Here is a 27973-nt window from a genome sequence, read left to right as displayed (position 1 = left end):
GGATAGATAAAAGGATCGAAACAAGGATAGATAAAATGATAGAATGATAAATAAAACAACAGAATAATATATAGAACGATAGACAGAAGGATAGATAGAATGATGGACACAAGGATAGATAAAACAATAGAAAAATAGAACGACAGAATGATAGAAGGATAGACAGAATAATACAAGGATAGATAAAAGGATAGAAACAAGGATAGATAAAATGATAGACATAGGCAGATCGATTGAAGGATAGATAGAAGGACAGACATAAGTATAGATAAAACAATAGAAGAATAGATAGAATGATAGAACAACAGATGGACAGATAGAAGGACAGACATAAGGATAGAGTTAAAGCGATAGAAGAATAGATAGAACGATAGACAAAAGGATAGATAGAAGGATAGATAGAAGGATAGACACAAGGATAGATAAAACAACTGAAGAATAGGTAGAACGATAGAACGATAGACAGAAGGATAGATAAAAGGACAGAAACAAGGGTAGATAGAATGATAGAACGACAAACAGAATGATAGATGGAATAATAGACATAAGGATAGATAAAACAATAGAAGAATAGATAGAACAATAGACAAAAGGATAGATAGAATGATAGAAGAATAGACAGACAGACAGATAGAGGGATAGATAGCAAGATAAAGATATAGCAACAGAGAGAAAGACTGATGAACGATATATATAGATAGATAGACCAATCGCAGATCAGATCGCATATTTTAAATGTATATATATGACGTGCTGCATGGGATGCGTCAAAGAATGCATGCTAACCTTTAGCTCAAGTCTGTATCTTCATGCCACTGGTCTTACAGTAAGTGCGGTATCCTCATACCTTGTGTACTAAACTAAACCATTTTCACCCACCAGATGCTTCAACGGAGCAAGACTTAGACATGCTAATTAAACGCAGCTCAACTGTCCCGCTATGCTAATCCTCTTCCTGGAGATGCAAAAACAACTTGTGTACTGGAGGAAGCAGGTCAAAACCCTGAAAGGCACGGAGAGACTCGCAGCCTTCACCGAGGGACAACTTTGTTATGCGGCACAGACAAAATATACTCATCGGCCCAGATGGGTTTACGGGGAAAACAAGTGCACCTCGTGGGCATTGGGATCTAGGCAGTCTCCGAAAGCGGGGCGAAGGGAGAACGGGCTAATCATAGAGGTCTCTAGACGGTGGCCTCAAAGCTCCTATTTTCTAAACGTTTCATTATGACAGTTTGTGCAACAGATAGCAGCTCAAGCTCATTCGAGCTCGTTCCACTTCCCTTGCAATATCTGATTTGGCCCCGGGTTCGAAGGCTCCTCGGAGCATTGCGAAGAATTTCATTTCTATTTTCCTACTTGTCGTCTTTCCACCATCCGCTCTCTCCCGCTCTCTATCTTCCTCTCTCAGAACCCCCGCTTCCCTCCCTCCCTTCCTTCAGGTCCTCTTGACACAACAGACGCACACCGGCAGTCAAGCAAGACAGACTGCGCGCTTAAAACTAGGTGGAAAAAATGGGAGTTTGCCCTGCAGTGAGTATGAAAGCAACTCCTAAGTCATCTCCATTTGTCACAAGCTGCACGCTGGAACTGCCAGGCCACTTCTCATACACTCAAACCTCTGACAAGAGCGAGCTATGGACAAAAATATAGAATAAATGGGATTCTATGGAGCTCGGCATAACACCGCAATACCAATAGTCATTAGGGAAGCCTCCGGCGACGATTTCTTTAACTACACGTCGCGGCTGCCTATACATCATCCCCCAATGCTAAATGGGGATCCAAACAGCTCATTTGTGAACGCAAATGCCACAACTTCATCAACTCATGACTGGGTTATCACATGAGTTCTCTCAAGGCATTTTCCTCAACATTTAGCTCTCTAATAAAGGGGAAAATAAGAATTAGTTGCCAGATCTGAACCTTGTGCTTCTATCACAGTACAAATCTTCCATATCTGATTCCCTTGAATTATTTTGAGCTGGAAATCACAATGAGATTTAATGAGAATGAGAATTATATGTTTAATTATGAACTGTTAAGACACGTCACCTCACATTTTATTTTCCTCATACAAGTCATTACATTTTTAAAACATTACCCTGTTCAAAACTTTACATACACTTCATGAGTCCCTTGTTTGTCCTGAACAGTTAAACTGTCCGCTGTTCTTCAGAAAAATCCTTCAGGTCCTTCAAATTCTTTGGTTTTTCAGCATTTTCGTGTATTTGAATGCTCCAACAATGACTGTGATTTTGAGATCCATCTTTTCACACTGAGGACACCTGGGGGACTCATACAAAACTATTACAGAAGGTTCAAATGCTCACTGATGTTTCAAAAGGAAAAACAATTACAAACAAATTAAGAGCGGGGGTGAAAACTTTTGAATGGAATGAAGATTTGTACATTTTTCTTATTTTGCCTAAATATCCTATTTGTTTCATTTAGTACTGCCCTTCAGAAGCTACAGAAGATACTTACATGTTTTCCAGAAGACAAAGTAAGTTAAATTTACCCTGATCTTCCCATTCAAAAGTTTTCACCCCCGGCTCTTAATGCATTGCGATTCCTTCTAAAGCATCAGTGAGCGTTTGAACCTTCTGTAATAGTTGCATATGAGTCCCTCAGTTATCCTTAGTGTGAAAAAGATGAATCTCAAGATCATACAGTCATTGTTGGAAAGGGTTCAAATACACAAAAATGCTATAAAACCACAGAAGCTGTGGGACATTGAAGGACTTTTCTGAAGAACAGCAGGCAGTTTAACTGTTCAGGACAAACAAGGGACACCTGAACAACTACCACTAAACAAACAAAAACACAGCTGTGGATCATTCAGGTAACAACACAGTATTAAGAATCAAGAGTATGTAAACTTTTGAAAAGGGTCATTTTTTTTTAATTCAACTATTATTTTCTCTTGTGGACTACATGTAAACACCTTTTATGTTAAATATCTTATTCAGGTCAGGTCTAACTAAGCTTTTTTCAGAACAATATAATATATTCTAATATATTTTTTAGTGTTTGAAGGTAAAAAATAAATATTTTAAATGTGAAAAAAATATTTTCTTCAGTAATACTGTTTCCATGTATTCTATACATATGTTAGCCAGATTTTCGCCATATGGAAAAGGTCAAAACAACCTAATAAAGCAGTAGGTCACATATCTAAATGTATTTTCCACAAACAGATGCTAGACTAAATGTGAACACCCTCCCAATTGCAAGCTCAACAAAAATTCTGTAAAGACAAAATATGGGTCAGCGTCGCAAACAGAGCATAACAAGCCACATTTTTTAGCGGTGCAATCAGACGGTGCTCCAAATATTTGCCCAAACCTCATGTCACTTTTGAGGGTCACACTCCACGCGACAAGCTACACTGTTTGACACGGGTCAGTAATCCTCAATGGCGGCTCTCAGCGAGTGTCACCGAAATGCCATCTGCAACAATGGAGTGAGGGAATAATACTGACAAAGCCAAACAAAAACTCTCCCATAAGGATGTGAACGTACTTGACATATCAAAGCGAAGAGAGTGAGTGCGGCATTTTCCCAATCTCACCCTGGCAAGACAATCTGACATACCTGAGCACACAGAAAACACTGCGTTTGAGCTCAGAGGAAGAGGATCACTTGAGGACGGGCTCCGCAGGGACAAACTACCTGGCGGTGCTTGAAAACTAGAGAGAGAGAGATGCAAGATACAATCTGCAGAGGGTGAGCAGGTCAAAATAATCCCAGTGAAGCCTTCTTCCCTCTGTGAAGCAAAGCATTGCCTTGAGCCAGTCCTATACTGTGTGCATTGACATACTGGCTACTTTTTGCAGGTTGGAACTAATTATGTACCTAGATAAAGGTGCATTTCATTGGCTATTTACTTCTAGACCAATATCATATAAAAGCGTTCATGACACATCTTATAAAAACCAGTACAAACAGGATCGATTCGAGTCTTTAAGGTTTATGAAAGGGTAAAGCGCTTTATTTGAAAGTGAACTAGCTGTAAAAAGCAGCACTGACTTCCAAGAAAATTTCCATTTGAAAATAAGCCCTTAAATTTTTCCCCTCGGCGATGGAGATGTCTGAAGATTAATTATGCTTATACATTAACATACATCTCTGCGTTACTAATACCCAGCAAGTCCTTCTTAGACACGAGCGTTCGTCTACAGATCCGAAGTAGGTTATTCAATGTTCCATTTAGCTCGTAAATTTCTCAGACGGATTGAAATTAAATTCGAGAATGTTCATGCGCGTGTGGAGGCGGCTAAGAGTGTGTTGCCAATTAAGTTGCTCGTCTACAGTAAATGTCAATGCACATCGAGACACTTAACCTTCCAAACAGGCCCTCGCACAGTTCAAAGATGCTTATCCGTTTGCAGCATTCCACATATTTCTCACAGAATCATCATCAACGGCGACATTCCGCAGCGCTGACCGTCGGCAAATGGAATCCTGCGGACCCGAGAGAACATTCTATGCAGCGTGAAACGCCAGAGGGGCGTAAACAAGCGTGTAGCACTACAAAGAGCCGTCTCTGAAGAAATGGCTAAACAATGTTAGCGTTAGATGAGAGAGGAGAGAACCGCAGGACAGATTGAACATGAATGAACATGTTTCCTTTCCAATTACATCTATAGATTAGTTGCGCAGGTAACATGTGGTCTTTTCTGTTAGCTCTTCATTACGTGTCCCCGTTTGGGAGTCTAAATCAGAAAAGGGGAGAAAGAGCTTGTTGTTCTTAGAAAAACATCTGCTTGCTTACAATTTGTCCAACCAACACTCCATGTCTGTGCTCTGGTGTAAATATAGGGGACTGTCACAACCTTATGTTATGCTAACGCTAATAGCTTTCTAGGCTTTGTTACACTAACAATCCTGAGAGGAAGGCTAAAGAGAAGCAGTTCTAGAAGCAGTTATGAAGACATCTAACTCAGACATTTTTATGCTAACATTATCAAAGAAAGGCTACTTTCTAAGCATTATGCTAACCCGATTGAGAGGATGGCAAGTTTTTTTTAAGAGTTGTGACGCTAAAACATATTGAGAGAAAAGATAGTGGAAGCTGTTAGCTATACCCTCAGTAAGTACATGCCATATTTAATCGGATGCTAATGAAAACAAGTTTGTGAGGCATAAAAATACAGTTTGGTTTCATACTGTTGTATACTTGAAGGAATATTTCACCTAAAAATTAAATTACCTCATGATTTACTCACCCTCAAGCCATCCTAGGCGTATATGACTTCAATCTTTGAGACGAATGCAATCGGAAATATATATTAAAAATGTTGCTCTTCCAAGCTTTATAATGGCAGTAAATGGGTGTTGAGATTTTGAAGTTAAATAAAGTGTATCCATCCATCATGAAAAGTGCTCCACACTGCTCCAGGTGGTTAATAAATGCTTTCTGAAGCAAATTAGTGCATTATTGTAAGAAAAATATCCATATTTATACATTTGTAAATCGTAATCTCTAGCTTCCGCTAACTATCGTACGTGCAATCACGAGAAAATGGCTTCCAGTGGCTGACCTAGGATCACTAACAATCCCGAGAGGAAGGCTAATGTTCTAGAAGCAGTTATGAGGACAGCTAACTTAGACATGTTTATGCTAACATAATCAAAGAAAGGCTACTTTCTAAACATTATGCTAACCCGACTGAGAGGATGGAAAGTTTTTTTTAAGGGGTTGTGATGCTAAAACATATTGAGAGGAAAGATAGTGGGAGAAGCTGTTAGCTATACCCTCAGAAAGAACATGGCATATTTAATTGGATGCTAATGAAAACAAGTCTGTGAGGCACAGAACTGCAATTTGATTTCATACTGTTTTATACTTAAAGGGATAGTTCACCCAAAGATGAAAATTACCTCATGATTTACTCACCCTTGAACCATCCTAGGTGTATTTGACTTCATTCTTTCAGATGAATGCAATCAGAGTTATATTAAATATGTCGCTCTTCCAAGCTTTATAATGGCAGTAAATGGGTGTTGAGATTTTGAAGTCCAATAAAGTGCATCCATCCATCATAAAAAGTGCTCCACAAATATCCATATTTATACGTTTATAAACCGTAATCTCTCCGCTAACTATCATACGCGCGTTCACAAGAAAACGTAAGCTCCACTGAGAATATGCTAGTCTCGCTAGAACCAAGTTGTTTACAGCAAAAGAAAACTAGTCTCCTATTGGTTTATATTGAAATCCTCTGACTTTATATCTTGTGACTGGTGTTTTGTTTTGCTCTCTGCTCTGCGTTTCCACGTTCACCACTTTCTCGAGATACGACAGTTAACGGAAGCTGCAGATTATGGTTTAATTATAAAGCTTTAAATATGGAAATTTTGTTTACAAAAAAGCATAGATTCACTTTAGAAGGCCTTTATTAACCCATCAGAGCCATGTGGAGTACATTTTTTAATGGATAGATGCACTTTATTGAACTTCAAAAAAACAGCCATTCACTGCCATTATAAAGCTTGAAAGAGCCAGGACATTTTTTAATATTACTCCAATTGTATTTGTCTGAAAATAAAAAAGTCACATACACCTAGGACAGCTTGAGGGTGAGTAAATCATGGGGTAATTAAAATTTTTGGTTGAACCATCCCTTTAAGCATACAACAGCATGAATAATTTTACAACAGAGAACAGCAAAAACAAAACAAAAAAATCTCCAGGACTTGTAAGCCTTAATTAGGTTAACTTTGCCAGGTCTGGAAAACACAGTTTTAAAAAATCTCAGGTTTTTATGAAGTAGCAATATCGCCATGACCTTTACAGTTCCAACCACTGAGAATCGAATAGTACTAAATAAAACAGTACCTCAAGACTGCACTAAAAAAATGCACTTACTGCCAACTGAAATGATTCACAAACTGGCTGCTTGCGTGCACACACTTGAAGTATGCACTGTCAGCATCCTCAAAGCACATGCTCACAGACACACATGAACAGATAGCCCTGATACACAGCAGAAACTCATGATCACAGGCATCTATCACTGGCACTGGCAAAAAAGGAAAAACACACAAGAGATAAAACGAGCAACACACTGTCTCCTATGGGCATCGGCAAACTGTGGCGCGGCATATTGTTACACGACCTAGATTCAAGTTTGTTCACTCTCATTTTTCTCTCTCTCTCTTACACACACACACACACACACACACACACACACACACACACAGATGAGAGTATGCTAATGAGAGCGAAACTCCAGGTTCCCTTTCTGCTGGAAAGTGTTGGGTGACACGAGAATATCACCCACTGTATAAAAACTCCTGCCAGTATAAATCATGAATTGTGTATGCATGTTTAGTGTTTTGTATGTGCGTGAAGAACAGTTGTACAGAGAGAGCCAGAACAATGGGACGTTTTTAGCAGGTGATCTAGGAAGGTCTAGGAAGAAAGCGTCTCAACACCTGCAGCAAATGAAGGGGAAAAAGACTGTTAGATGATATGAGGCAAATAAGACCAAAGAATACTCTCAAGCACAAATAAATCTTACTGAAAAAAAAAAATGATTAGGAAAAAGCAGAAGTGTCATTTCCATTCAAACTGAGAGGGCTTGTTTTCTTCAGATTTTGAGCCTAGTGGATTCAATGCAACATGCCAAAAGAATAAATGAATAATTTATTAATAATAAAAAAGTTTCAAGTCTACTGAAGATCTTAAAAGAGTTGTCAAAATATGAAAACACTGCGTACCAAACTCAGTTGCAATTTTGATTGCTTAGGATAATTACGAATGTTTTTGAAAGAAATTAATACTTTTAGTTATAGCAAGGACACAAAATCGATCAGAAGCGAGATTAAAGACACTTATAATGTTTAAAAAATCTATTTAAAATAAAGCTGGTTCTTTTGAACTTTAAAATCATCAAAGAATCATCAAAACAACATCTAACACAAAGCTATACAGCAGTACAACCTCTTTTCAACATATTAATAATATATTCTTTAAAAAAACATAAAAAAATCTTAAAACCTTCATTTTTTATGGAATAAACTGATATTTGAGATAAATTTTAAAAAATATGAATTTCAAACCTAGATGGATATACACTACCAATCAAAAGTTTTTTAATGCTTTTTATAGAAGCTTCTTTTGCTCACCAAGGCTGCATTTATTTGATCCAAAATAAAGCAAAAGCAGTAATATTGTGAAATATTTTTGCTATTTAAAATAACTGCTTTCGATTTGAATACATTTTAAAATGTAATTTTTTCCTGTGAGAAAAGCTACAACATTTAAGCATCATTACTGCAGTCTTCAGTGTCACATGATGCTTCAGAAATAATTCTAATATGTTGATTTGCTGTTTAAGAAACATTTATTATTATTATTATTATCAGCATTTTTTTTTTTAAATAAGTTTAGTACAGTTGAGCACTTTAATGAACAGAACGATACAAAGATCAGCATTTATCTGAAATAAAAAGCTTTTGGAATATTATACACTATACCATTTAAAAGTCAGTATAATCAATTGGGAAAGAAATTGTAAAAATGTATACTTTTATTTACCAAGGATGCTTTAAATTGACCAAAAGTGATGATAAAGACATTTATAATGTTACAAAAGATTTTTATTTCAAATAAATGCTGTTCTTTGAACTTTTTGTTCATTAACGAAACCTGGTAAAAAAAATGTACTCTATTGTCAACATAGTAATAATAAGAAATATTTTGAAGCAGATAAATTAGAATGATTTCTGTAGGATCATGTGACTGAAGTAACGATGCTAAAAATCAGCTTTGAAATCACAGGATTTAGAAAAAATATTTAAATAGAAAACAGTTATTTTAAATAGTAAAATATTTCAAAATGTTACTGTTTTTGCTGTACTTTAGATCAAATAAATGCAGGCTTAGTGAGCAGAAGAGACTTCTTTAAAAAAACATTAACAATCTTACTGTCAAAAAACTTTTGCCTGGTAGTGTATATGGAATGTATTATTTAAAAATGTATTATATATTAAAAAGAAAGGCTAAAGCATGACATAACATCTGTCAGCATTTGTTATGGGGTCTGAAAAAAGGGCAACAACTGATGCTGTGGAAAAAGCATCCAAAACAAAACCGTTCCATTTGAAATCATGGAGAGACACTTCACTGTCTACATAGGCAGCTACCTTCTAAGCGTAAACTAAAATAAAACTTGAAGTGACTGAACTGAAACGCTCGACACAGATCTCCACACAAATAGCGCTCCTCATGAGAATCACACAAGAGACTCACAATTGATTCCAATATAGTTCGGCATTAGCACTTCGCTAGGCTAATGACACACACAATGAGCACACAGCAGGGATAATTGTAAGTAAGCTCAAAACAGCAGCATTTTACTCGACATAGCTCTATTTTTAAGGACTAGGAACAGGACTGCGGTGGTAGATACTCAGAAGAGCTGTCGTATTTCCTGTAACCCTCAGTGACACTGGCGCAGCACGGGACACAAAGGGTCACTAATGCAGCGTCACGCTAATCGCTTAGTGTGGAGGCGCAGCAGGTCAGCCAGGGTCAGCGATGATTACCTCAACATACTGTATACGTGCCGTCCTGCTGACCACACTAACACACACATGGCTTTAATGATGAGAGAGAGGCTGCTATCAGCCTTTAGCATGTAGCTGTTTAGTGAGCACAGTAAAGTGTGTAGGGATAACAGCTATGCTGTGTCTCCAAGTCATGGGATTTTCTAGCTCACATTTTGGTGATCGAAATAAAGGGAAGGGAGGGCAGTGACAGCATGAATAACATCAACTATAGTTTAGTTTAGTTCTTAGTTTAAGAAACACTGACTCATACATTCAAAATACACTAGCACTCAATATATTTAGGTTACCAACCTTTTTAGGACAGAAAAGGACAACTGTCTAAAACTGTACTTTGGTATTTAAGCTATAAGCTGACCTTTCAAGCAGACACTAAAACCATCTCCAGGACTGTAAAACATCTTATAACATTAAGCAGATTCTGATCACATGCACGAGGCCCATTTTTTAGGGTGTTGCAGTGATGCCTCCTGCCAGTAGAGGGAGTGAGAGGAAATGTAGTCCCTGAGCATCTGCGTCTCTCCCACTCTGTGGTCACAGGCCAGCAAATTAAAACAATCCATCAACATTATGGCTTTTAATCCACACGTTCCCCGTAAACACCTATTTCTTTACCCTCTCTTTTTCTCCTATATCCTCTCTCGCTTTCTCTCTTTACTCCAGGCCTTCATTCTGTATTACAATAGACACTAAATCATTAACCTACTGCAGCATGTAAAGGGGCTCCTGCGTGACTGAAGACACCACAAATGAGCAATTTCAGCAGGCTGGGAGAGAAGCGTTTTCAAAGGCGAAGGTGTGGTTCAAACTGAGGTAAAAAAAAAAAATAAAATAGATAGATAGAAAGAAGAAAACACTGCATAATGTCACTACATATAAGGATATATAGCTTTTATGCTGACTCTGAGGATGATGAGGTCAAAGATCAAAGTTCAAGTGATCAGATTTTAGTGGCATTGATGGCTTCATGAAAAACCTTTAAAGGATTCATGAAAATTTACTCACCCTCATGTCCAAGATGTTCATGTCTGTTTTTCTTTCTTTGGTCGAAAAGAAAAGAGGATTTTGAGGAAAACATTCCAGGATTTTTCTCCATATAGTGGACTTCTATGGGGATCAACAGGTGGAAGGTGCAAATTGCAGTTTCAATGCAGCTTTAAAGAGCTCTACACAATCCCAGCCGAGGAATAAGAGTCTCATCTAGTAAAACAATCATTCATTTTCTTAAAAAAAAAAAAAAAAAAAAAGTGATCATTTTTAACTATAAATTCTCATCTTGTACTAGCTCTGCAATGCACATGTGGAAAGGTCATGCGTGGTTAGTTCTTCATCTGTGTACTTCAGTTCAAAACAGTAGGGTAGAAAAACTCCATCTCATTTTCGTCTACAACTTCAAAATCGTCTGAAATCGCTGTTTTATGTTTTTTTGTAAAGGACATTTGACTTTCTTTGCATGTTTGCATTGTAAACACTGGGTTGGTACTTCTGCCTATGTCATGGATTACCTTTCCGATGTGATTACGTAATGCGAGAAGTCGAGCTAGTACGAGATGAGCATTTGTGGTTAAAAAGTATATAATTGTTCACTAGATACGACCCTTATTCCTTGGCTGGGATCGTGTAGAGCCCTCTGAAGCTGGATTGAAACTGCAATTTTGACCTTTAACCCATTGATCACCACTGAAGTCCACTATATGGAGAAAAGTCCTGGAATACTTTCCTCCAAAAACTTAATTTCTTTTCGACAGACATAAACATCTTGGATGATATGGGGTGAGTAAATTATCAGGAAATTTTAATGAGTGAACTAATCCTTTAAATGCCCATGGAATATCTTCTTGTTCTTTTTTTCAGAAATGCTGAATGAAAGGTTCTTTTCAAAACCCAAAATGATTTCTCTAGGGCATTTCTGAAAGCCTTGAGTGTACAACTAGGAAAACCAACTTAGACTTAGTTGTTTTGGCATTTTAACGTGCCACACTGCAGAATTTCCACCACAATCAACTCAAAACATGAAAAAATCCACCAATCAAGAATGCATTGCTTCACATTTCAACATATCTGGCCTTTGAAACATCTAAACCACAAAATTAATACTCTGGCAGCCCTATAAACTGACCCAAGAACGTGACCATTAACGCTTATGCCACCGCCGCAGCTTATGCTAGTGCAAGACAAGCATTTGTGGTCAAAAAGTATATAAATTTGACCAACTGTTCCACTATATAAGACCCTTATTCCTCTGCTAGGATCGTGTCAAGCCTTTTGAAGCTGCACTGAATCTTCAATTTGGACCTTCATCTAATTGATCCCCATTTAAGTCCAGTATATATGGAGAAAAATCCTGGAATAGTTTCCTCCAAATCCTTTATATCTTTTCGACTGAAAAAAGAAAGACATTATCACCTTGGATGACTTAGGGGTGAGCAAATTATCGGAAATTTTTAATTCCGGAATGAACTAATCCTTTAACCTCCACAGAATCTTTACATTGCACAAAATGTTCTTTATAGTGGATTATGAAACATTCTTCACACTAAGAAAAAAAAAACTGTTCTTTCGGAAACCCAAAATGGTTTCTGTATCACATTTTTGGAAGCCTTGAGTGTACAACTTGGAAAATTAACTTAGACTTAGCTGTTTTGGCGTATTAACGTTCCACACTGCAGAATTTCCACCACAATCAACTCAAAACATGAAAAGAATCCACCATTCAAGTATGCATTGCTTCACATTTCAACATATCTGTCCTCGGAAATGTCTAAACCACAAAATTAATACCCCGGCAGCCCTATAAACTGACACTTTGAAGGGCAAAAGTCGTATCTCTAACCCAAGAACGCGACCATTAGCACTATCGCTCTTGTTGCAGCCCATTCTAACCCCTTCGCCTTCTTCCTCCCCCTTGTCGTCAATAACCTTTCTCATGGCCGCTCGGTGCAGGGCAGCAATGAGCCTGGCTCGGCACGGCCAGCGCGTCGACGTGCGATAAGAGAGGCCTGCCGCATGCATGCACACCGCTGTATTCAGATGTGTAATTACAAAGGAAACGATAAGCCCGCTCCAGAGGGACCGCACCACTAATTACAGAGCCACCAGAGCTTCAAATTGCCATTTAAAGCAGCCATACACAATTACACAATGCCACATTCCTGGTGTCGTCTGCACTTCGATGGCAAAGTGGGGCGAGAAAAAGGGCCCGGACCAGCCGAACTCTGAGTTATGGCTGTTTACGACCGGCCTGACAGGCAGAGCGGAGCAGGGGGGGAGGGTTTGGTGCAAGACGCCTCGGAGACTGGAGCTGGAAAGATATAACGCTCCCGAACTCAAACTCTACGTCTAAACGAATGTTTATATACAGTACGACAAACAAAACATTCCCAGAGTGTTGTGACATATGCATGTTGACTCCGCCCACATCCAGCCTTCTCTGTCCAAGGGGGGCCAGAATCCCTGGGAAAACATGAGCCACAGAAATAGAGAGTGGAAAAAAGAGAGTGAAGCAGGAAAGTTAGTCATTTTGTGGTTGCGAGAGGAATGTCCTAACAGACATGAGCCTGCCAAAAAAAGCCAAGCGATTTCCCCCAACCCCCTTTTCTCGCCTTCAAACACACACAAGCAACTACACACTACCCGCAAGCATGTTTTAATTCATCCAGCACGAGCATAAAAGGATTTCGGTGCAACTTTTCACTGGCTATCTCATCCTCTCATGTATCGAGATGGCAAAAACACCCACCCAAGTCCTTCAAAGGCCTAAAATGTATTGTGCAAGTGTAAAGAAAGCAGCCGAGTAACCTGATAGACCACTAATGATGTGTCTCATTCATTCACCAGCCGCTTACAGATGGATTAAATCAAATGCATTATGGGCTTTCTGGTCTTTGGGGTCTTGTCCATGGGGAATGATGAGATCATAATGCTTCTATACAATGAAGTATAAGAGAAAGAGCGAACGCTTGTGTGTGTGAAACCACAGTGGCTTCTGCTGACTCGCATCTCATCCTCCAATTCATTTAGCGTATGCTACACAGTTACAAACGAGCCTGAATCAATCCATCCATCAATTACAGGAAGCTCGGGCATTAATCTAATCTGAGGCTGAACCTGATCCCGGTCTCCGGTAGCGAGGGGAAACCACAAAACTCAACCTCCCTGCCAAGAGTCTCGCGTCCTCTTCATCTCTCTTGCTCTCCGGTGTGAGGGTTCACCCGCAACGAATGTCTTCAGAAGTCCACCGTACCAATAAAACCCAGGGATTGATGGTCGTTCATAAAAGCTGAGTTGTTAAAAATGTGACTACACCGCAGAGGAGACCTGTGTAATATAAAGGGATCGATCCTCAAAAAAATGAAAATCTTGACATCATTTAGTCAACCTCACATTGTTCCAAACCTGTTTGCTTCAGTTTTCAGAATCAGATGTTTAGTAGGAAGTTCAAGCTGCTCTTTGTATAATGAAAGTGAATGGAAACCTGCCAAGAACCAAAATAAAAAACAAACAAAAAAAGACTAAAAAAAAAAATTCAAAATCAGATGTTTAGAAGGATGTTCACTGTGCTCCTTCTATAATGAAAGTGAACTAAAACCTGAAAAAAAGTCCAGAAAACAAACAATCAAACAAACGAACAAACAAAAATCCCAAACAAACAAAAAAGAAATTTCAGAATCAGATGTTTAGCAGGATGTTCAAGCTGCTCTTCCTACAATGAAAGTGAATTGAGACCGGCCAAGGTCCAGAAAACAAACAAACATTTCCAACAAAACAAACATTTCAGAATCAGATGTTTAGCAGGATGTTCACAATGCTCTTTCTATGAAAGTGAAAATTCAATGAAAGTGAATTGAGACCTGAAAAAGGTCCAGAAAACAAACAATTCCAAAACAAACAAAAAAGACATTTCTAAAACAAAACAAAAATGTAAGAATCAGATGTTTAGCAGGATGTTCACTGTGCTCTTTCTATAATAAAAGAGAATAGAGACCTGTTAAGGAACAGAAAACAAACTAACAAACAAATATTTACAAAAAATTGAAACAAACAAAACAAGTTTAGAATCAGATGTTTAGCAAGACGTCCAAGCTGCTCCTTCTATACTGAAAGTAAATAGAGACCGGCCAAGGTCCAGAAAACAACAAACAAACATTTCCAACAAAACAAACAAACAAACATTTCAGAATCAGATGTTTAGCAGGATGTTCACAATGCTCTTTCTATAATAAAAATGAATTGAGACCTGAAAAATGTCCAGAAAACAAACAATTGAATGGACAAACAAACTAGAACAATTCCAGAACAAACAAAAAAGACATTTCCCAAACAAAATGAAACAAAACGTTCAGAATCAGATGTTTAGAAGGATGTCCAAGCTGCTCTTTCTATACTGAAAGGGAATAGAAACCGGCCAATGTCCAGAAAACAAACAAACATTTCCAACAAAAAACAAAAAAATGAAAAATGTCCAGAAAACAAACAATTGAATAAACGAACAAACTAGAACAATTCCAGAACAAACAAAAAAGACATTTCCCAAACAAAACAAAACAAAAATGTAAGAATCAGATGTTTAGCAGGATGTTCAAGCTGCTCTTTCTATACTGAAAGTGAATGTATAGGGGAACAGTAGGGGAAATTGTTTATTTTAAGGAAAAGAGGAGCATGAACATCCTGGTTATTATCTGCTTTTGTGTTGAATTAAAGAAAACAAGAAAGTCATACAGGTTTGTAACAACATGAAAATAATTAAACAATGACAGAATTAAATTTTTTGAGTGAATTATCCCTTTAAAACAAGGAGAAGGGAACAAAAACAATGTAGGCGAAGATTTTAATACAAAAAGGTTTCACGACCACAAACAAATGTGTGAGAGCCTTCGTTTGTTTTCTTCGTTCTCCTTGAACGGCTGCCATGTTTGGCATGTCTTCTCAGGATCTCTGTGTATGTGTGTTCCGCTACAATAACTTGCCAGTCGCACATGGCAGTGTATGTATGTGTGTGTGTGCGCGCACGTGTCAATCCGGCTTCGCTCCTGTGGTGCCACACGCAGGTTGTAAATGAATATGAATGGCCATGAGAAGCCCTGGGAGGAGGCCGCCCGAGGCTGTGCGCACTGGGCTTCTATTAATCTTAGAGAAACTGACACATGGGAATAACCTAAAACTGCTCTCAAACAAGCCAGCCGGGGCCAAAAACGCACCCGGACTCACAGCCAAACCACAGCAGCATGACGTCGAGGACTAACTTTCTAAGAATACATGCTATATTACAAACATACATAAATATTATATATAATTGTATTCCTGTGATTCAAACTGAACTTTCAGCATCATTACTACAGTCTTCAGATCCTACAGAAATCATTCTAATATTAAACATAAAAAATTAATCAACGTACAAATAATATTATTAAAGAAAATGTGACCGGTAGTGTATAAACACAAATTTATAAATAAATAAAAATAAAATAAGTAATAATAAAAAACGAAATGACCTGCAACATAAAAATATCCCAGAACAGATGCAACAGCACAGGGTTTGAGTTCACGAGACGACAAGCCGTGCCTTTGCTTCAGTCAATTGAGATACAGCACAGCCCATTAGCCACGCAGTACGGAAGGCTTTTTGTTTGTGGTCATGGTAGACAGACATTGTTCCTCATGTTTGGCATTCCACGTTTCCCTCTTCATCAGCTCCCTCGTTCTCAGGGGGACAAATGAAAGGAGGGGAACGAAAGGAGAGGCACTTGATCTTCCCAGTCAGAGCGCAGACTATCTCTCTTAACGCAATGATTTTGATGTAAGTCACATATCCTCATCAAAAGATCAATGACTGATGTCAAGAGAGGTATTTTATGACATTTCGATTCGAGGTGATGTTTATCCTCCATCCAATGTGACAAATCCAATGATTTAACATTTAGGATACATGACGAACGACGGAAAATGCGAACTGTTAAACAGCATTAGAACAAAGAGTTGACATCTAAACCGTTTGCTACTATTACAGTTGAGGTCAAAAGTTTACACCCCCCTTCAGAATCTGCAAAAATGTTAATTATTTCAACAAAACGCATGTTATTGTTTAGTACTGACCTGATTAATTTATTCACATAAAAGATGTTTACATATAGTCCACAAGAGAAAATAATAGTTGAATTTTTAAAAAGTTTACATCCCCTTGATTTTTAATACAGTGTTGTTACCTGAATGATCCAAAGCTGTATTTTTTGTTTAGTGATAGTAGTTTATGAGTCTCTTGTTTGTCCTGAACTGTTAAACTGCCTGCTGTTCTTCAGAAAAATCCATTAGGTCTAACAAATTTTGGTTTTCCAGCATTTTTGTGTATTTGAACCCTTTCCAACAATGACTTATGATTTTGAGATCCATCTTTTGACACTGAGGACAACTGAGGGACTCACATGCAACTATTACAGAAGGATCAAACGCTCACTGATGCTCCAGAAGGAAAAACCATGCATTAAGAGCCGGAGAATGAAAACTTTTGAACATAATGGAGATGCGTACATTTTTCTTACTTTGCCTAAATATAATATTCTTCCATTTAGTACTACCCTTCAGAAGCTACAGAAGATAGTTATATGTTTCCCAGAAGACAAAATAAGTTAAATTTACCCTAATCTTCAAATTCCAAAAGTTTTCACCCCCTGGCTCTTACTGCATTGTTTTTCCTTCTGGAGCATCAGTGAGCGTTTGAACCTTCTGTAATAGTTGCATATGAGTCCCTCAGTTGTCCTCAGTGTAAAGAGATGGATCTCAAAATCATACAATCATTGTTGGAAAGAATTTGTGGGACCTGAAGGACTTTTCTGAAGAACAGCAGGCAGTTTGACTGTACAGGACAAACAAGGGACTCATGAACAACTATCACTAAACAAAAGCAAAAAAACACAGTATTAAGAATCAAGTGTATGTAAACTTTTGAACAGGGTCATTTTTTATAATTTTTTTATATATTTTTTTTTTCTTGTGGTCTATATGTAAACATAGATCAGTAATAAATAAACAATAACATGTATTTTACATGATTCCTCCTATTTTGCTAAAATAATTAACATTTTGCAGATTCTGAGGGGGATGTAAACTTTTGACCGCAACTGTAATATAGCTCTGAAAGAGATAGCTCACCCAAAAAAAAAAAATTCTGTCATTATTCAGGCCTTTACTCTCACGCCGTTCCAAACCCAGACCTTCGTTCATCTTCGGAACACAAATTAAGATATTTTTGATGAAATCCGAGAGCTTCCTGACCCTGCATAGACAGCAATGCAAGTACCACGTTGAAGGCCCAGAAAAGTTCTAAGGACATTGTTAAAATAGTCAATGTGACATCAGTGGTTCGACCGAAATTTTATGAAGCTACGAGAATACTTTTTGTGCACAAAGAAAACAAAAATACAAATTTATTAAACAATTTCCTCTCTTCCGTTTTAGTCTTCGACATACATTGCGTGTCGAACGCTGACACAGAAGAAAGGAAATTGTTAAATGAAGCTATTATTAGGGTTGGGAATCGAAAATCGATTCCGATTCTGGAATCGGATACTTAAGATAAAGAATCGGATACTTGTTATAATATTAAAATTTCGATTCCTCGTTTCGATTCCTGGTTGCATTTTTTCCATCTAGTGATCTGCCAGGACCTTCCGCGCGTGCAATCTGCCAGGACTTTACGTGGTAATGTAAACATCAGTCGAAAAGATGGATCACGGTAAGCGTTTAAAAGTGTGTCTACGCTTTGTAAAAACCGAAGACAAATCTACCGCTGCACGCAAACTTCATCTTAGAGATCTGCAAGGGACGGATTTTAGTCCTGCGCCCGCCCACTCCAGAAGGAATATATGTTATTTCGTCCCGCAAAAGCCCACATAAAAGTCACTTATACCCCCGCGGGAAGACAGGTATCTACTTTATCTCTTGGCTGCATGAAACAAACCCTCCCGGTAATGTAAAGACAAAGATGACCAGAGTAATAGTAACGAACTCGCGCGTGCCTAATGTATTCATTCTTGTATATCTGAGTCGTACATTAGGCACGCATAAGTCCGCTGTTGATTCACAAACTATTCATGCTTTCGGTGCTCTGATCCATATTCATTTTGAAAACTATGCAAATATTTTGAAATTTCACGCAAAAATACTGTCCTGTGAGTTTTTTATAATGAATGCTTACCCATAGAGGTGGATCTTGTAAGGGTCAGTGGTGTTTAAGCACATATGAGCACCAGCATAAACAGATTTACAATGTATTTACTGTATTTTTCATTTATATGTTTATTTTATAATGAATACAAACAGTAGATATTCAGTCACTTAAGAAAGAGTACTCTGAAGTTGTGAAGAATGTCTGAATTAAATAATTTAGGTGCTTTAAATCTGTATGTGTGTATTCATGTTAAAAAGTTAGAGCAGAGGATTTTCTTTTAAATTCAAAAGTATAGCTTTAATTTAAAGTTTGTTTGATTTTTTTATAACATGCAGGAGAAAATAAAAAGGCAAAACTAATGTTTAGGTTAATAAAAAAGGTTTAAAAATAAACACCTTTAGAGGAAATGTCAGGCATAGGGGGGCCTTGCAAAACTGACCCGAGAAGAAGGGGGCCCTGATATAAAAAAGGTTGAGAACCCCTGTAATAAAATAATATGTTGCAAGCTAGCACTGAAAATAAACATGTTTAATATATTAATGTTTGACTTTTGTGTTTGTTGTTTTTTTTTTTTTACTAAATCGGAATCGAAACGAATCGGAATCGATAAGTGGAATCGGAATCGGAATCGAAATCGATAAAATTCAAACGATACCCACCCCTAGCTATTATGTTTCGAGTAGCCCAAGTACTTTTGCAACTTCTGAGCTCAACATCTGAACAAAAAAAAAAAAAGCCCTACCTACAACTTAACCTCAGAGTCAACAGAAGTGTCATCATGAATACCAAAGCAGAGAGAGGCTTGAGTGTTAGCATCTTGAAACATACCTCAGAAGTGCAATGAATTTCTTAATCGTTTGGTATTCAGTAAGGATCTTAGTAAGCATCATTACCTATTGAGGTGGGCAAGCACACATACGGCCCACAGCTACAGGAAAAAAAACACAGCGGGGTGGGGTTACGCACTACAGCCTCCGAATACTGAAGGTGTCAATGCAATGCTGCGACCCAGCAGACGGGCTTCTTATGCATGAATCGCTGATATTCCTCGTGTCTGCGTTTGCATATGTCAACACGCTGAATTCTCCTTTCTCCATTACTCTGGTTTCCCAAGCTTAAGCAATAACCAACAGGCTTAATCGCACTAGAGGTAATAAACGTGAATGTTTACTTTCTGTCTGGTGAAGTATCCCGTACAATCCCAGCACTCCTTTCTACCACGGGAACAAAACAGGTCTTCATTAAAAGAATTACAGTGGCGGACATTGACACACAAGCACACATTTTGCCTGGAGCAGGACACAAGCAGCGTTTCCTCCACATCGGTTGTGCCATATCATAGCTTGGCGTCTGCGTTCTCGCTGCTTGAAGGGTCTGTGACACCGGTGCCGTTTCTACCACAATCGCTATTCAGGAAGCAGCGCCTGTGTGCTCGGCACAGTCAGACCGGGCCTAATGAGGCCGAGGGATCTGTGTGACTGACACGAGCACTTCAGCGTGTTGTCATGTGTTTATTAAAGCATGATGAGGGTCGCTGGGGCTGTCATCTTTAAAGAGACCATACCATGGAAAAAAGCTCTTTAAAAACAAGTTTGTGGACATACAGTAACGTTCACAGAAAGCTCTCCCTCTCTGGTATAAACGAATGCAGCTTTCAAGTCCTCCTGGGAAGGTCCTATTTATGAGTTCGGAAGTCGTAATTACGATGTGATGTGCGTTCGAGTGAATTTGGTTGGAATAAAATGGACTCGCTGGGCAATTTCATATTTGTCCTTCTCTTTCGCACTTCTTGACAGAGACAGGAAGCTTTTTAGCACCAATGCAATAAAACGAAAAGCAAAGGATGTGCATTAGGTGTGTAATTGATGCTTTATGTTGTCTATCATTGTTGTGCCGGGAATTATGGGTAATGCAGTTTTGTTGCACAAGCCTGTTGCTTCACAAACCAAGTAAATTAGTAGTATTTATCGTCGTTCTTCACTGATTCCTCACAGCGTAATTATAACCAATTAGCTCCTGCAACACGCCTCCATCTCCAAACATCAAGGTTTAAAGAAAATCTCAGGCTTTTCCATCGTACACAACTTCAGCTGTCAAGGCTGTGACATCACAAACATTAACATATAAACATAAGACTGCACAAGTTAACATAATTATGGCTTTTCAGCATTTTCCCCCACCGACCAGTGTGAAATACATCAGTACACAGATTTTAGCCAATCATAACAGACTTTTTTTTTTTGTGGTAAAATATGGAATTACTAAAAGTACAGTAGAAAATAAATTAAAAAGAGCTTTAGTAGCTGTGAAATAAGAGTAATTTTGCATTAATTTTAATTAATTATTTTTGGTGGAATATATAAAAGACATTAACATATAAAACTTAATTAATTTTAAATTCAATTGTTTAGTATATTCTATATCAATTATATCAGTTATTTAGTATTTAGCATCTTTCTACCTGAATATTACAATAAAAAACAATCTTCATAATTGACATAATGGCCCGGTTTCCCAGACAGGGCTTAGACTAAGCCAGGATTAGACCATAGTTCAATTAGGACATTTAAGTAATTTTTATAAACATGCTAATAAAAAAACATTATTGGTGTGCATCTTGAGACAAAATAAAGGCACTGATATATTTTAAAATCAATCAGTGCAATTTTATTTCAGTTGAAACAACTCAGACTTACATTTTAGTCTAGGACCAGGCTTAAGCCTTGTCTGCGAAACCGGGCCTATGTGTTTAAATTGTTTTGGAGCAAGAAACACTAAGTGAAAAAAATGCAATCCAAGCAAATAAACAGTTATTACATAAGATATATAATAAATAGTGTGTATATAATTGTCTGTATATAATATATTGTATATATAATGTTATGTATATTATATATTACATGTACTCCGTATATTACACTACCAGTCAAAAGTCTCTTCTGCTCACCAAGCCTGCATTTCTTTGATCCAAAGTGCAGCAAAAACAGTAAAATTCTGAAATATTTTTACTATTTAAATAACTGTTTTCCATTTGAATATATTTTAAAATGTAATTTATTCTTGTGATCAAAGCTAAATTTTCAGCATCATTACTCCAGTCTTCAGTGTCGCATGATTCTTCAAAAATCATTCTAATGTGCTGATTTGCTGTTCAAGAAACATTTATTACTATAGTAATTTTTTCAGGATTCTTTGATGAATAGAAAGATCCAATTCAGAAGATCAGCATTTTTTCTGAAATATAAACCTTGGGTTGAAATACTTTGTAGAAATACTTTTATTTAGCAAGGATGCTTTAAATTGATCAAAAGTGATGACAAAGATATTTATAATGTTACAAAAGATGTCTATTTCAGATAAATGCTGTTCTTCCGAACTTTCTGTTCATCAAAGAAACCTACTCGGCTGTTTTCAACATAATAATAATAGTTTTTTGAGCAGCAAATAAGAATATTAGAATGATTTCCGAAGGTTCTCGTGACTCGTGAGTAATGATGCTAAAAATTCAGCTTTGAAATCACAAGAATAAACTACATTTGAAAATATATTCAAACAGAAAACATTCAAACAGTCATTTTAAATAGTACACATTTCTGCTATACATTGAATCAAATAAATGCAGGCTTGGTGAGCAGAAGAGACTTTTTAAAAAAAAACATCAAAAATCTAACTGTTCAAAAACTTTTGACTGGTAGTGTATAGTATAAATAAAAATGAAATACAATGGTATAAAAGACTGCTATAAAGCATAGCTTTCCAAACAGTGTTACTTTATCCCAAAAAGTTTTTTTCTGCTTACAGCTGACTACAGATAACAATAAACTCTCACTTTTAATAAAACCCCATTGGACCATTATGAAACAAGGAAGAGTAACACTGAGATAGATGGACAAAGATATGAGTGGGAGTGTTTGAGAAAAAGAGAGAAAGACAGAGATAGTCAAATAAGCGACTGGGGTGCTGAAAGATGGTACACAGCCGCAGGGAGGACCAGGAAATGTGTTCACTCAGAGGTTGAACACCTCATAGCTGAATGAGACCAAACATAGCCCAGCGAGAGTAAATACTGCTGGCAGAGACAGCGAGAGGAACATCGATGAACTAATTCTGGGAGACAGATGCTACTAATGTTAAAAGACACAAGAATTACAATTATTAGCATTGGTCTGAAGGTCGCCCCTGGCAGTTTACATCTTCCCTTACAGTTCCAACGACAATCCTGGTCTGTTTCAACAGCTAAAATGGAAAAAAGCTAACTAAATTTCGAGCGGCTGTCCTAACTTTGATGAGCGATTCCTTTGAGAGGTCGCCCCCCCTGACTGGACTCGCTTTGAACCTACGCTCTCTCACCTGGGGCTTAAAACTAATCCAAACCTAAGCCCTCTGGATGTCTCGATGGCCTCTAAAGAAGAATGCTTTGAGGAGGATTCCATTCAAAGTGCGCTCAGTTCATTCCACACTTCACTCAAGACTCTCAACAGCACGCAGACCTTCACAGTTGGACCGGGAGAGCGGGAAGAGGAGGAGGATAAGGACGAGGAGGTGGGAGTTGTTTGCTAGCACTCTCCTAGCACAAGCCACAATCACTCCAAAAACTCTCAAAGCAGCCCTCGATGGGCAGCCTGAACACAATTCTTCTGCCAGTGAGTGCCTGCCAATATGCCTGAGCCTTGAGCCTGTGCCACGACGGTGAATAGATGGCACCGTGCATGCATAAGCTCTCACAGGTACAGGGCGCTGGGCAAGAAATATGTGGCACGGCGCAGAAGGTCACCGTCCAGATGGGGAGTTATTTTCGAACATTTAATAAAGAAGGATTTGTGATAGAGGGAATTTAATGAGGGGGGAGTTAAAGTCAGGTGAAACTAAAAAGTAAAAGCGTCTTAGCAAGAACATAGCAATTCCCTAACAACTACTCTAAACCAAACAGCAATGCACTAACACACTGTAACCAATACATTGACAACTAATTTAGACCAACAGGATTTTACTGTGGGTGAGACTGCTTAACTTATTACTTCTTGTTTTTTTAAATCACGTCATGCCTGGTTAGGACAGTTACAGGCATAGCATACCGTAGCACTCAGTTTCCTCCATTCTCATTAGAATCAGAAAATAAACATCCATCCAATTTTATCTCAGTGTTTCCCTTGAGAACCTTTTCCTCCGTGGGTGTTGGAGTTTACAGTGCCTGTTTCAGCAGCTCCAGTCACAGGATATCACAGCTCGGCTAGGGAAATATTTGGGGAGCACTATATCGCCTGCGGAGTTAAAGAAATGATGAACTCTCCCCTAAATCCTAATGCTCTCCTATTGAGAGAGAGAAAAGAAACAAACCAGAAAAAACAGGATTATCAAGAGGAAAGTCTCAGTTGCTTCCTCTGGACAGCAACGAGATGAAATGGTGAACAAATGAAGTTTTCTGCTTACATATTCAGATTTATAGACATTTCTACTGTGAGAAAAACGTGCGTCTAGAGTATCGAGATCTCGAACTGTGCTCAGATGCCAAAGTCAGCTATCAAAAGTCTGATTTCAAAAGGAACTTAAACATTCCTCATTAAATTCTGACCTATGCTGGGGAAAAAATCATGTTTGAGCTGTTTTTATTCCTTATTTCTTCTTAAATACAATTTGAGGGGAAACATCTGATCCCTAATTGAAACATTTGAGAATACCAAGAGAAAAGATCTCAATTGTTTCTCCTAGACACCAATGAGATGAAATTCCTCGATGTTTCTCCTTTGAGAAGAACGTATATATGGGTCGTCTAGAGTTTCAGAGAAGATCTCAAACTGTGCTCAGATGCCAAAGTCTGCTATCAAAGATCCGGTTTCAAAAGGAACTCAAACTTTTCTCATAAAATTCTCTGAGATATGCTGGATTAATTCATCTTTTTACCAAGAGAAAAGACCTCAGTTGTTTTTCAGATTCCTAGATGTTTCTCCTGTGAGAAAAACTTACATACGGCTCTAGAGTTTCAGACAAGATCTCAAACTGTGCTTAGATGCCAAAGTCTGTAGTCAAAAATTTGATTTCATAAGGAACTCAAATATTTCTAATTAAATTCTCTAAGCTATGCTAGAGAAATGAATGTTTAAGCTGTTTTTACTCCATTTCTCCTTCAATAGAATTTTAGGAGAAGCATTTGATGCCTAATTGAAACAACTAAGATTACCAAGACAAAATATCTCAGTTCTTTCTCCTAGACACCAATGAGATGAAATGAAGAACAAATAGACACTATTGCTTATATATTCAAATTTCTAGACTCTACTTCTGAGAGAAAACTAACATGTGACTCCTCTAGAGATTCAGAAGATATCTCAAACTGTGCTCAGATGCCAAAGTCTGCAGTCAATAGTCAGATTTCAATATTGACTTAAACTTTGCTTATTAAATTCCCTTACGACGCTGGATAAATTAATGCTTTTGCAGGTTGTATTCCTCGATTTCTCTTTGAATACAATTTCAGGAGAAACATCTGGTCCCTAATTGAAAAATAAATGAGAACTTTCACCTGAAAACTTGCAAGCATTAACGCTGCTTTAAACCAATTTAAAGTGTCCAATTAACAAGTGTCGGTTCACCTTCTTTACTAATGGTTTAAAACATGCCTGCTAGTGAAGTTCACCAGAATACTGTAACTACATGAAGATATGAAAGAGGAGGGGAGATGAGAGGAATACATTAAGCCAAACCACGTCCTGGAGTCAACAGGCCTGTGTCGCGCTGGTATTTCCTGCTGTAGCTCAAAGACACCAGACAACTGGGACCAGCATGACGGGGACCAGCAGGACTGGGATAAAGAGGATAGGGAATATCACAACATATTCAAACACGCACAGTGCGTATGCGGATTGACCTTTAAGGCAACATCTGGGCCGCACTGTTTATTGGCCTGACATTGTTTTTCCCACATGGATTGTAAGCTAATCTGTTTGGTAAACTCCACCGTGATCCGTCAATACTCTCAAAGATCAGAACCTGCTCCCAGTGCCTGACCTGGGATCAGTGATCCTAATATTAAAGACATCCTGTCTGTGCTTCTCTGTATTAAGACAGACTGATCTCTGACCAGTGTTAGTTCCCTTCCTTTTATTGCTTGAACTAATGTGAACTAAACCCTTGAAGCACCTATATCTGCAGCAAACTTTTCGTTTGCTTTTAAAAACTGCAGACTTGAAAATGTCAAGACTGCTAATACTCCTGCGTATATTACAAACTAATCTGCAAGCCTCGATGCTATTGCATCAAATCATGTGCTTGTGCTGAAAACACATTGCATTTTCTGTTTAATCTAGGAAGTACAGCATGTAAAAATTTGCAACAGTTTGCAACATACTGAGCTGTGGAGTTCACATGGGAGATTTGGGTTCAATGAAAATTTCTCAATGCTATTCACCCCAATTTTAATGATTATAATGATGATGAAAGCTGCATGATTTTTCCAGTTCAGTTTATTCCTGTTCGCTTCGCCAATTCCGCAGAAATGCACAGATTTCTGCAGCTGCAGATTCTGTGTGGGCTTATCTATAGGCACTGAGGTGTGTTGGATCCCTGTTCTCGCTGTTAAACATTAAAGAACCCCCTTTACACACATGTGCATGCTTACACACATATAAATCCGGAGCCAGAGTGCAGTATACAGCCAGAGTCATCAGAAAAGCGCCTATCAGGAGCACTCAGCTGCCACAGTTTTCCAGGAGGGGACATCGCGTCCAGGCACATCAGCATTTTCTTAAATGCTGGAATGACAGGGGACCAATGAAATAGGAAAAACACATGAAAGCAAACACAGAAGAAAGTCAGAGGTTATGCATCTTAATGGAATATTAGCATACTGCTTACTGTATCTAGGACTGGGTTGAAAATCACAATTTCTCAATTTTATTCGAATGTCATTTTGATGAATCGATATCAATGAAACTGCTTATAAACAATGTCACATAATGTTGAATTTACCTCAGAAAAGCCATTCAACGAGCTTTTTGCTAAATATATGCACTATATTACATTTTCATTATATTTTCACTTATATTACATATATTATATTTGTTTTCAAGACAGATTTATTCAAACTAGGGCTGTCACAATATCAGATTTGCATGTCATTTTTTATTTAGTACTGACCTGAATAAGATATTTAATTAAGATGTTTACACATAGTCCACAAGAGAAAATAATAGTTGAATTTATAAAAAACGATCCCGTTCAAAAGTTTACATACACTTGATTCTTAATACAGTGTTGTGATCCACAGCTGTGTGTTTTTTTTTTTTTTTTTTTTTGTGATAGTTGTTTATGAGTCCTTTGTATGTCCTGAACAGTTAAACTGGCCGCTATTTTTCAGAAAAATCCTTTTTTGGTTTTTCAGAGTTTTTGCGTATTTGAACGCTTTCCAAAATGACTGTATGATTTTGAGATCCATCCTTTCAAATTAAGGACAACTGAGGAACTCGCTGATGCTTCAGAAGAAAAAACAATGCATTAAGAGCTGGGGGTGAAAACTTTTGAACAGATGAAGATGTGTACATTTTTTCTTATTTTACCTAAATATCTTTTTTTTTCATTTAGTACTGCCCTTTAGAAGTTACAGAAGATACTTACATTTCCCAGAACACAAAATAACATTTACCCTCATCTTCAAATTCAGCTCTTAATGCATTGTTTCCTTCTGAAGCATCAGTGAGCATTTGAACCTTCTGTAATAGTTGCATATGAGTCCCTCAGTTATCCTCAGTGTGGAAATATGAATCCCAAAATCATACAGTCGTTGATGGAAAGGGTTCGAATACACAAAAATACTGAAAAACCAAAGAATTTTAGGCTAGTTTTGAGTACCAATTGGGTGGGTTTTGTTGTGAAAACCTGGCAACCCTGCATAGTCCTAATCCAAACATACAGAAATATTGAATTGAATCGCAAGCTTGTGAATTGAAACTGAAATCCAATCATGAATTTGGCTCAATATCGAGCCCTACTATGTTTGAAAATTTCACAAATAAGCTGTACGTCATAAGCTGGGCCAGTTGCTTTCTACTAAATGATGTTACATAAAAGAGGAAGTGTCGCCTGCAATTTAAACCCAGACAGTAGTTTGATTTAGCTAACACTTTGTGTCAGCTCCACATTTGTTTGGGTTAGTACGTCACGTTTATGAACAAGGATCTCAATTTAGGTCAGAAGAAGAGATTCCCCTTGAGTTCAAACCACTGACAAACAGGAAGT

General features: G+C 37.8%; 1 protein-coding gene across 1 annotated transcript in view; it reads right to left on the bottom strand.

Moving 5' to 3' along the window:
* Window positions 1–27973, bottom strand: part of plxna1a (plexin A1a) — a 275583-nt gene that overhangs the window by 186179 nt on the left and 61431 nt on the right. The window lies entirely within an intron of this gene.

This window comes from Garra rufa, chromosome 18, assembly GCF_049309525.1.
Source record: "Garra rufa chromosome 18, GarRuf1.0, whole genome shotgun sequence".
NCBI classification, from domain to species: Eukaryota; Metazoa; Chordata; class Actinopteri; order Cypriniformes; family Cyprinidae; genus Garra; species Garra rufa.
This window is presented reverse-complemented; position numbering and strand designations above follow the sequence as displayed.